Source organism: Protopterus annectens, chromosome 7.part0 (assembly GCF_019279795.1).
Source record: "Protopterus annectens isolate FY-2018-M chromosome 7.part0, PAN1.0, whole genome shotgun sequence".
Classification (NCBI taxonomy): domain Eukaryota; kingdom Metazoa; phylum Chordata; order Ceratodontiformes; family Protopteridae; genus Protopterus; species Protopterus annectens.
The window spans coordinates 1,070,074,134-1,070,086,501 of NC_056739.1; the positions used below are offsets into that span (position 1 = coordinate 1,070,074,134).

At 41.7% G+C, this 12,368-nt stretch overlaps 1 protein-coding gene across 4 annotated transcripts in view; it reads left to right on the forward strand.

The window, feature by feature from the left end:
* SPPL2A (signal peptide peptidase like 2A) overlaps nt 1–12,368 on the forward strand; it is a 1,262,472-nt gene that overhangs the window by 801,147 nt on the left and 448,957 nt on the right. The gene's annotated exons all lie outside the window — the stretch shown is intronic.

Sequence of the window (12,368 nt, forward strand, 5' to 3'; positions counted from 1 at the left end):
CTTCTCTTAATGCATTGAGTGATCTGCTGATCTTATTGTAGTAGGACTTCTGGGATAGGAGTTTCCTCAACAGATTTTTTTTCACTGATTTGCTGATGTTCCTCATCTCACATTGCTGCAGTCCTTACTTATGGGTAGTCCGCTGTCCTCGGTCGGCCCGAATACCAAAGTATTAGGCTGACGTCGGTCATCAGATCTGACATCACATATCCTCAGTCTTTTGCATGGTCCGATGCAGAAGCAGCGTTGCAAGCTGCTCGCTGCTCTGAAATTTTTCAATTCGGAGTTTCAGACCGATACCAAGTTAATATTTTTGTTTTTCTTGCCTCAGTTATTTACCGGATGTCAGAAAAAGTGAATAATTGTATTTCTTGTGGGAAACAGATACGGATTACCACTCACTTAGAATTCCTTGTTTGGGACGTTCAATAAGCGCACTATGGTTAGATTGCGCTAGGTTAGTCTTTGGCAAGCGGTGTAATTATAATAGACAAATCTGTGAAGCCTAGGCAGGATGATTCGTCCGTTTCAGATGCCGGTCCATTAGAAGCTACAGGGGAACAGGTGGATCCGGCTGAAGTTTCTGCTGAGACTCGGGGAAACTTTGATTTTGCAAGAGGTGGCTTCACAGGAGTCAGGTCAGGCTGAAGGGGCCTCACAGGTTACTATTCTCCCTACTGGGCCTAGGGTGGTTAGGCCTTCTGCTACTATTTCTAAAGCTCCTTCTAAGGGCAGGTCTGTTTTGCCTTCCTCTGGTGTCAGTCCTGGTTCCTCAGGGTCAGTGCCTAAAAAGCACATGCTTAAAATGGCAGAGGATTTGATTACTTTAATTAAAGGTTCTATGCCCCCTCCTGATAAGAGGCCCAGGGTAGAGCTAGAGTTGGAAAGTTTGGAGCAGGCCTCAGATGATTCAGAGTCTTCTGTGGAAGACATTCAAGATTTTCCTCCTTATTCGGATTCTGATGCAGAGGATTCCACTCCTTCTGCTTCTCCTCCTGAGGATTTTTCTTTTTCAGAAACTTTACATTCCATGAGGGAGCATTTTAAGTGGGAAGGACAGGATTTCTCTGATTCTCGGAAAAGGCTTAGGGAATTTTTGTTTTTACCACAGCATAGACCCTTAGCTATACCTCCAGTTTTGGATGTTGTTCAAGATGTTTTCTCGGAGGCTTCCCTTAATCCAGATTCTGTGCCTCCTGCGCCAGTCAAACCAGACAGGTATTACAGGGTGCCTGAGGCTCATAAATATCTGTATAAAAGTCCTAGGGCAGACCCAGAAACTATTAGTCAGGGGCCTAAGGGGGTTAGAGCTTCTGTTGTAAAAAAAAATCCGGTTCCTCTAGATAAGGAAGCTAGAGCTTTGGATAGATGGGGTAAGAAGGTGTATACCTCTTCTACGTTAGCCATGAGGGCTTTAAATTGCCAGTTTCATATGTTGAAATATCAGAATTTCCTCCTTTCTCAGCTAAAATCTAAAGTGGATGCTTTAGCAGAGGGTATTGAGTGTAAAGAACTGCAGGATTTGGTACATGTCTCTGAACAGGTGGGCAAGCATTCTTTACAGTGTGGCTTTGATGCTTTACAGGCTTCTTCTAGGGTGGCTGCCACTGGTTCAGTTATTAGGATCAGAATTTGTCTGAGCATGTTAAGACTAGAATTCTGGATGCCCCTTTACAGTCTGAAGTTTTGTTTGGTCCTCCTGTAGAGTCTGTATTAAAGAAAATGGAGGACAAGGCTAAGTCTATGCAGACTGTTAAAGATTTTTTGCAGGTGCAACCTCCAAAGTTTAGTAGAAATTGGCCTACTAAAGGATGGACTTACCCTTCTTCTGATTCTCAGTCTAGGGGCAGATCTAGACGTGATAGGGGCAGAGCTCAGAGTTCCTTCAGACCTAGAACATGGAGTTCGCCTGCAGTCTGCAGGTGAGGGCAGGGGCCAGTCCTTTCTGCAAACAGGCCCAATGACCTGCATTTTCAGCTGCCAGATTCCTCTTGTCTGGCAGCTCCTTTGGGAGGAAAGTTAGCTCTTTTCAAGCAAAACTGGCTTTTAGTCACCCAGGACAAATGGGTATTGGACATTATAAACCGAGGCTACAAGTTCTATTTCCATACATTGCCTCCTTTCAAAGTCATGCCAGATGTTCCTCCTCGGCAAAGGTTAGAGGCTCACAAACAGATTTCTTTACTTCTTCAAATGGGAGCTATACAGCCAGTTCCTCTGTCAGAAGTGGGCCTAGGATTTTATTCTCGCCTGTTCCTAGTTCCAAAGAAAGGGAACACGTGGAGACCGATTTTGGATTTATCTGTCCTCAACACTTATCTGGACATTCCAAAGTTCAAGATGCTGACGTTACAACAGCTTTTACCTCTGTTGGGAAAAGACCTCTGGATGGTAACTCTGGATCTCAAAGAGGCTTATCTTCATGTTCCTATCAGGCCCAGTTGCAGGAGGTACCTGCATTTTCGAGCTGGAAATTTACATTATCAGTTCTCTGCATTGCCCTTTGGCTTATCTACTGCACCCAGAGTGTTCACAAAGGTTCCGGCTCCAGTGATAGCCTTTTTCAGGTTAAGAGGAATACAGATTTATCCTTATTTGGACAATTGCCTGATTATTGCTCAAGACAAAGACGAACTTCTTCATCATCTACAATATGTGATGGTAGTGTTAAGATGCCTAGGGTATTCTGTGAACGAAAACAAGTCAGTCTCTAGTACCCTCTCAGGACATGTGCTTTCTGGGTGTGAGACTGAATACAGCTTCCCAGATGGCTTTTTTGACCCCGGACAAACAAAGAAGCCTTTCTCTTTATTTCCATCAAATGTCTCTACAGTCCAGGCTGACTGCAAGGACAGTCCTTCAAGCCTTGGGGTTCATGGCATCTTGTATTCTGGTGCTTCCCAATGCCAAACTGCATATGAGGAAGCTTCAATGGTATCTCAAAATGTATGGACACAACACTGCCAAGATCTAGACACTGTCATTCAGATAATACCTTGCATTCAGAAGGAATTTTTGTGGTGGGCTCAGGAATGTCACCTAAACAAGGGACTCTCTGTGACCCGACCAGAGGCGAGTCAGATTCTAACGACAGATGCCTCGGACAAGGCTTGGGGAGCACACCTCAATGGAAAATGGGTGCAAGACACGTGGCCTGTCAGACTTCAACATTTGCATATCAACTTGAAGGAGATGTTAGCAGTCCAGTTTGCATTAAGGGCTTTCAAGGATTTACTTCACCCAGGGCAGGTGTTGATTCAAACAGACAACACTACTGTCATGTGGTACATCAACAAGCAAGGGGGAACCCATTCATACCCACTTTGCAGGCAAGCGATGATTTTGTGGGAGACTGCTCTCAGTTTACACCTCAATCTTAGGTTTCTGCCAGGAGCACAGAACTCCTTAGCAGATGTGTTGAGCAGACAGATAGTGGATCCTCACGAGTGGAAATTGGATCCTCATGTATTCCAGCAGTTGACAGTGTTATGGGGGACTCCAGACATAGATCTGTTCGCTTCTCCACTAAATTACCAGTTGCCAAAGTTTTGCACAAAAGGTTTCATCACACAGCTTGGAAGGTGGATGCTCTATCATTCAGTTGGAACAATCTTCATGTCTATGCCTTTCCACCTCTGCCTCTCCTCCCCAAGGTACTCTTGAAGGCCAGACAAGACAAACCATCCATGATTCTGATAGCACCGGATTGGCCTCGACAGCACTGGTACCCACTTCTGAGGAGTTTAGTAAGGGAGCCTCCATGGCCTCTACCTTTAATTCCGCATCTTTTGTCTCAGGAGGGCAGTCACTTCCTCAATGTCAGGATTCAGTCTCTGCATCTAACAGCTTGGCATATTCTGTTTTAGACCCTGGAGGGTCTCGGCTGCCACAACAAGTTTTGAATGTTATTTTGGAGGCCAGAAGGCCTAGTACAAGGAAAGTTTATGCTGATAAATGGAGGAGATTTTTTATTTGGAGCAAAGAGAAGGATTTTGATGTTTCCAAGCCTAATTTAAGTGCTTCTCTTCAATATCTTACTGAGTTACTGGACAAAGGTTTGTCTTTCTCCTCTATAAAGATTCATGCTGCAGCCATTTCTGCTCACTATGATTGTGACCCTCCTTTATTCTCTCATCCTTTGTTTAAGCAATTTCTTAGAGGGGCAAAGAACTTAAGACCCCCACGTAGAGCTCCTACTCCTGCTTGGGATCTCAATTTTGTGTTGGAAAAACTTACTCTACAACCTTTTGAGCCTGCAGCTGTTAAAGTATTTGTCTTGGAAAACTGCTTTTTTGTTGGCCATTACTTCTGCAAGAAGGGTTTCTGAATTACAGGCCCTTATGGCAGTGGAGCCTTTCCTGATTTTTCATAAGGATAGGGTATCTTTGCATACTAATCCTTCCTTTATGCCTAAAGTGGTTTCTAGTGTGGCCTTAAACCAAACTATTCATTTGCCTACTTTTTATGCAAACCCCCAAAATAAAGGGGAAAAGATTTTGCATACTTTGGATATTCACAGGCAGTTGCGTTATTATTTGAGCAGAACCAAGGAGTTCAGACAGTCTCAGCAGTTGTTTGTTTCTTTTGCTTTGGGTTCTCAGGGTAAACCTGTTTCAAAACAAACTATTTCTAAGTGGATTGGGTTTTGTATTTCTTTCTGTTATTCCCATCATGGTAAGGAGATTCCGGCTGGAATCAGACCGCATTCCACTAGAGCTACTGCCACCTCTACTGCCTTTCTAAGGGGGGTAGCTACAAAAGATATTTTGGAAGCAGCTGCTTGGAGTTCAGTACATACTTTTTCTAAACATTACCACCTTCCTCTTTATTCTAAGTCTAGGGCTGGATTTGCCACTGCAATATTGCAGGGCATTTTAGCAGCCCCTAATGCTTTATGATTTTGCCATCCTCCCTTTCCCATTGCTTTGGGATTCTACCCATAAGTAAGGACTGCAGCAATGTGAGATGAAGAACATAGTACAGTTTTGTACCTACCATAAATGTAGATGTTCGAAGATCCACATTGCTGCAGTCCCTCCTTCCCCACTGTAGTTTGGCATGGTTATATGGTTTGGGTGATGGTTGTTGTTGGGCCTGTTTTTGGGGGGTATTCTGTTTTTGGCTGTGGCCTTTCTTTTTAGGGCCTTCTGACATCTGGGGCAAGAAAAGACTGAGGATATGACGTCGGTCATGCGCTTTTGTACCCTGACACTCTGATGTCAGATCTGCGAGGACAGCGGACTACCCATAAGTAAGGACTGCAGCAATGTGGATCTTCGAACATCTACATTTATGGTAGGTACAAAACTGTACTTTCTTGATACATGGAACCAACAATTGACTACTGACATGGAACATTTCTGAGATTCAAGAGATTCAGGAAAACATCACTATTATCACGTTTTGACTTCTCAAGTAACTGCTTTGCACTTGGCACTGGGTGTTCTCCCAAACCATTTGACTGCGGGTTCTCAGGGCTACTTCTGACATGAGTAAAGTCCCATTCTTTAGCAAGTCTTTTGAACTGTTGGCTTGTAAACTATGTACCATTGTCTAAAATAACTTTGTGTGGGCTTCCATGTACTGCAAAATGAAGCTTCATCTTAGTAGTGACTATACTGGATGCTAGGTTGGAAATAGGTCAATCTCAAACCAGTTGGAGTAAGAGTCCACTAACACCAAATAATGTTGACTGTTCCACTTGAAAATGTCTGTGGCTTCTGTCGACCAAGGTAGTTCAGGAATCTGGTTAAGCTGAAGCAGTTCATTCTGTTGATGTGACTTTGTACAGTACATACTGACCAAGATAAAAGTACTGTCTCAATGTCTTGTGACATAGAAGGCCAAAATGCTCTCTCTCTCACCCTTCTTTTGGTAGATTCAGGTCCTCAGTGACCACAGTGCAAAAGTAATGTACTCTTGTTGCAAGAGCTTTGGAACAATTACTTTTGGACCTTTCTTAATAACACATTTGTCAGCTAAAATCCTCATCTCTGTATGGAAAATAAGGTTGCATTTCTTGAGGTAAACTAGATTGCTTTGATGGCCATCCTTGATTGATAAAGTGGTTGAGCCTTTGTGAAACTGGATCTGTAGCCGTGTGATCTCTCAACTCATCAAGATGTGTGGAAGAAAAATTACACACTTCCATGACTTCAAAATCAAGACTATCATTCTCGTACTGTTCTGTGGTGTTTCTGGGTGATCTGGATAATGCATCAGCAATTTAAAGAAGTTTGCCTTTCTTGTAGATAAGATTGAAATTATACTTTTGTAATCTCAGCATCATATGTTGCAATTGGGTTGGTGCTGAATGCATTGGCTTTCTCAAGATAGTGACTAGAGGTTGGTGATCTGTTTTGATCTGGACAGGTCTACCAAAAATATAATCATGGAACTTCGAACTGCAAACACAATTGCCAAAAGCTCTTTCTCAGTCTGGGCATACAGTTTGGGTAAGAGTTCTCTATGCATAGGCATTAGGTTGATCATCTTGTAAAATGACTGCACCAAGACCAAACTTGGGAGAAAGTGTCACCTTGTTTGTGAACATCATAGTATCTGAGCGTTGGCGGACTAGCAATTCTCTGTTTCAGGACATCAAATGCTCTTTGGTGTTGCTGTAATCCAGACCAGAATACATCTTTACATGTCAGCTCTCTGAGTGGTGCTGAAAGTTGTCTCAGATCTGGAATGAACTTGCCTAGATAGTTAACCATGCCAAGAAAACTTTGCAGGGCTTGAACATTGCTGGAGCTGGCATCTCGAAAATGAATGTTTGCTCTGAAGGATCTGATCGTAAGCCAGAACTAGTAAATAAATGACCAACATAAGGAGCTTGTAGCCTGAATTTGCATTTTTGTGGTTTGAGCTTAAGATTCACTTGAAGTGCCCTTTCTAAGGTTTCTGTCATGCTCTGCTTCACCATTACCTCCTACTAGTATGTCGTCTACTATAATAGCACAAGGATACCCAGAAAAAAGTTGCTGCATTGCATTTTGAAAGACTTCACTTGCAGAGTTTATCCCAAATGGCATTCTCAAAAATCTGTACCTACCAAACGGAGTAGTGAGCAATGAGGATTTTTTTGTCAAGCTGAATTTGCTAAAATGAACTCTCTGCTTCTAAGACAGAAAAATAGTGGCATCAAGGCTGCAACTTCTTTGACTCTGCACATTGGATGATGAGGTATTTTTAGCGCTTTGTTCAAATAGTTCATAGATTAATAATAGGCTAACTGTCCTTGTGGACCATTTTAAGCCTAGCCAGTTACCCCATGTGAGAATCAAACCCTGCACCTTTTGTTTGTAAGGTAAACACCTTAATCATTATGCCAACCTCCCACCCAAATTTCATGGGTCAAGACATATTCTGATGTCGTCTGAGCTTTTTTTATGAGCTACCACCATGGAAGATACCCATTCCGTTGGAGTTGCAACTGGGCAAATCACACCTTGTCACACCATTTTATCTAACTCTGCTTTGACTCTCTCCTGCATGGCTGTTGGAACTCTTCGTTCTGGTCTGATAACTGGACTGACCTCTGGGTCTAACTTCATGGAGCACGTAATTGGAAGTTTGCCTAGTTTGTCTTGGAAAAGATCAGCATGGGTAGAAAAATGTGCTGGGCAAAATTAGAGTAATGATCCTTTAAGCTAACATGGTGAACTTGCTTATTAAATGAACGTAGTCCCATTTTCAAAGTGTCTCTGAGCCCTAATAATGATAATAATGACAGGATGTGCCTCTTGACCACATAAAATAATAAGTTGTAGCTTCTTCTTGCAGAGTAACATGAAAGCACTACTGAGCCTTCAGTTTGAATTTCTTCACCTCCATAAGCAACAACCTTCACACACCTTGCCAAATCAAGCCTTTCACCTTTACACACTCTAGCAAATGTTTCTGCAGACATAACATTGCACTTGGAACATGTATCAACTTTGAGCTCTATGGGTTTGCCATTTATCCGAACGGTACAAAATATTTCATTCTTTGCTGACTGCATTAACTGTTTTATGAAGCACTGACACACTATCAACATAGAGTGGAGTTGCCACTGGCTTACTGGTCAACTCGTTTCTTAAAATGTTCCCTTTTAATAAAAGAATGTGGGCCTTTTGATTTGCAAAATATTTTGAAATTATTCCATTTATTGCATTTGTGGCATTGCTGACCAAAAGCTAAACATTTCTCCCTTTTATTTTTATGACTTCCACCACATTTATGACAGTTGGCAATTAAACTAGGTTGGGGTCCATGCTTTGAATTTGTTGATTCAGTCTGGTTTCACTGAGACTGTGCAGCTTCTGGAATTTGCTAGAAAGTTCTGGGGTTTATCAGTGAGTGCTGCAGGGGTCGCAGCTGCTGCCATGTGCTTGTTTCTTTTAACCACTTGCTGCATATTATCAACATGAGCTTTATCACTGTACCTTCTAGAGCTGCTCTCATTTGTAATCATGTTTGTGTGCTTTTCTGTAAGTTCGTTTGACAAATCTCAGTGGCATTATTCAAAGTTAAATTGCTGTCATGAAGCAAAACCTTTCTCACAGCATCATCTTTTATACCACACACAAGTCTGTCCTTTATCAACTCATCCTTTAAATCTGCATGTTTTAGCTTTATTTCTCAGGTCAGTTATATATGCTGCTAAAGTTTCACCAGGCTTTTGATCCCTTGTGTAAAATAAGTGCCCTTCCATAGTAACATTTCTCTAAGTTTACGTTTTAAGCACTGTATGTCCTGCCTTGATTCAGCCTGTAATGTCAGTATGACGGTTTTCCTCCTCTCCAGTATAAATAGCAGGTGCATATACAAATGAGCATTCCCTTTCAATGGCTTCTAACCCAGTTAAATTAAGTAGAATAAATGCCTTTGTATGGCTATCTTTATCAAAAAATGCAGCTTGTATGAAAACCTCCTAGTCTTGTTCAACAGTCTCTCTCAGCAAGATTACTGTCAAACACAAGTGCACTGGGTTTTCAAAATCCATCTACCATGCCCACAAGTTATACACAAGCACATTAAAAATATGGCCCTTATAATTAGTATGAACAAATTGTTTTGTGAGCTTGTAACAACATTCAAATGCACAATAAATTCTTTGAAATACTGTACTTTGCGAAATATGCTCTATAATGGCTGTATTCTGTGAAATGTGCCTTATAATGGCTGTACTTTTGCAAAATAGCTTTACTGTAACACTGCACAAACATGAGAACACTTCTGATGACGCAAATATCTTTGCTTAGTATGAAAAATACATGCTTTACAAACATGTGGTCGTTTCCCCTTATTTTATTTGTTTTATGCAATTCTGACTTTATTTCAAACAGTTTCCGTAGTAATTTGAATATTTTTATCAGTATTGTACATATCTGTTTATGGGAATATCATTCAGAATGTTCTGTATGCCCCTTTTCATATTTTGCGAATAAGAAATAATGCTGAGCAAATTTTAATATTTAAAATTAATTTCTGACCTGTTTTGTGAAGTTTGCACATTTTAAAGATGGTTCACTCCAGTATATTCCTCCAGCTCTAAGTGCCTTTAATCGTTTTAGCCATACTGTCTCAAACGTCATGCACCTTGGATATGCCAGTTCTGACTTCGTGTCCTTTAGACATGTCACTTCTGTCACCATGTCTCTTGTTTGTCTGTAACATAAATAATAAGGCTGGGGTTTTTGTTTAGGTGCTTTAATACATAGAAACACATCAGGATGGATAGCAGCATCATTAAATACAAACGAACAGACAGCTTACATACATACATGTTCACATCTGAACAGCTAACTACAAAATGGCAGTCAGGCTCACACATGCTTAGTATTTATACACTTGTGCAAGCCCTTGGATTGCTTCTTAAAGGTACATACACACTCGATCTACAATTCTCCATTATGCTTATCCCTTATACCTCTGATTTTCAAATTCTTACAGAAGGCACTTTGTTTGAAGCACAGTTATCCACATTTGCCTCATTTTACCTTTGTTGAGTGTGGTTCCCCTTTATTTAGTCCCATCTTCTTTGGCCACCATGGATATTATACCCCAGACCAGACCTGCTGTCGTATCCCTCTGGGGTAGATCATCTGGGCATTCCAGGCCTCAAGTTGACTGCATAGTTTATCCGATTCCACTGATAGTTTGAAAGCCCAGGCTTTCCTCCCCAGTCCAACAGATTGTTCTTGGTGAAACCTTGTGGGAAGATAGAAGTATTTACAAAAGTAAATGAAAAAGATTCTGTATTTGAGCTCTTCAGAGAGAATTGGACCCCTGCACTGCTGCTGTCTCTGCGATCCTAAAATTTATAGCATCTATTTTTCAAGTGGGAGCTAGTTCTTTACTATCAAAGTGCATTTCGCAGCCATATCTAATTTTCAGTCAGGAGAAAATGCTTCCTTACTAGCTTCTATAAAGTTGTGCAACGCCTTTCTAAGAGGTACTTGCTTAGGCCCCCAATGAAGGACCTATCACCCTCTGAGATTGCAGTTGTGCTGCAAAGGTCAACTCAAAAACCCTTTAAACTATCAGCTAAGTCTGATTTGAAATTATCATGGAAAACAGCTTTTCTGGTGGCCATTACATCTGCAAGACAAATTTCTGAACTCCAGGCTCTCTCTTGCAGATCACCTTATTTTTCACAATGAAAGTGTTACCTTACTGCTCAATCCATCTTTTTTTGCCTAAAGTAGCCACCAAAACAAATGAATCAAGCCATTAATGTGCCTGTTTTCTTTCCCAACTTTGCTAACAAAGGAGAATGCATTCCATATTCTTTGGATGTACGTGGGCCGCAAAATTTTTATCTCCACAGAACTAAAGATTTCAGAAGTCAGAAAAACTGTGTTTGTTCTTCTCCCCAAAGAAACTGAGCTCACCAGTTTCTGAAATTACCTTGGCAAAATGGATTACTGATTGCATTTCATTTCTTTTTTTTTTTTTTGCAGTCAGCAAGGTCTCTCTCTATCCAGACCTCCAAAACACGTTCCAACAGGTCCATGTCTAACTCTTCTGCTTTTTGGTCTAGAACTTCTGTTGATGGCATTTGCAACATCTACCTGGTCTAATCTTTGTACCTTTATTGCTGGTTACAAATTGGATTTGACTTCCAGGAGCAGAGCTGCCATTGGTTCTGCAATACTCCGGAATATTCTTCCATGTGGTCCACCCAAGGTTCATGTAGCTGGGGATTCTGTCCCAATGGTTGAGGAACGAATGAAAAGGATATCATCAGGTATTCGTTATGTACTCACCGTAACTATGCATGTGTGTGTTCCATTTTCATTCTTCAACTCCCCACCCTCCTTTCATCTCCTGAAGTGGCCTTGTAGTTATTGTGCAACTTCTGTTCCAGGTTTGAGCCCCAGTTCTGCTACTTCTAGTCTTTCTTTGACTATGCTTAAGTTTAATTAGTCCTAGGGTTTACTCACACACTCGATCTGAGGTGTAGCAGGTTGACTGGCATTATGGGTAGAGGAAGGAGCTTGTGAGTCTTGTTAATGTGGCATAGTGGGACCAAGGAATTAAATTGATCAGTCACAGCATGCAGTTATGGGAAAGAGTAGTGGAAGCTAGGTTAAGAAGGGAGGTGATGATTCGTGATCAGCAGTATGGTTTCATGCCAGAAAAGAGCACTACAGATGCAATGTTTGCTTTGAGAGTGTTGATGGAGAAGTACAGAGAAGGTCAGAAGGAGTTGCATTGTGTCTTTGTGGATTTAGAGAAAGCATATGACAGGGTGCCTAGAGAGGAGTTGTGGGATTGTATGAGGAAGTCGGGAGTGTCAGAGAAGTATGTAAGAGTGGTACAGGATATGTACGAGGGTAGTGTGACAGTGGTGAGGTCTGTGGTGGGAGTGACGGATGCGTTTAAGGTGGAGGTGGGATTACATCAAGGATCAGCTCTGAGCCCCTTCTTATTTGTAATGGTGATGGACAGGTTGACAGACGAGATCAGACAGGAGTTCCTGTGGACTATGATGTTTGTAGATGACATTGTGATCTGTAGTGAGAGTAGGGAACAGGTGGAGATATGCTCTAGAGAGATGAGGAATGAAGGTCAGCAGGGCTAAGACAGAATATATGTGTGTGAATGAGGGGGAGAATAGAGGAATGGTGAGGATGCAGGGAGTAGAGGTGGCGAAAGTGAATGGGTTTAAATACTTGGAATCAACCGTTCAGAGTAATGGTGAGTGTGGAAGAGAGGTGAAGAAGAGAGTACAGGCAGGATGGAGTGGGTGAAGAGTGTCAGGAGTGATTTGTGACAGACGAGTACCAGTAAGAGTGAAAGGGAAGGTCTAAAAGAGGGTAGTGAGACCAGCTATGTTATATCGGTTGGAGATAGTGGCACTGACAAAAAGGCAG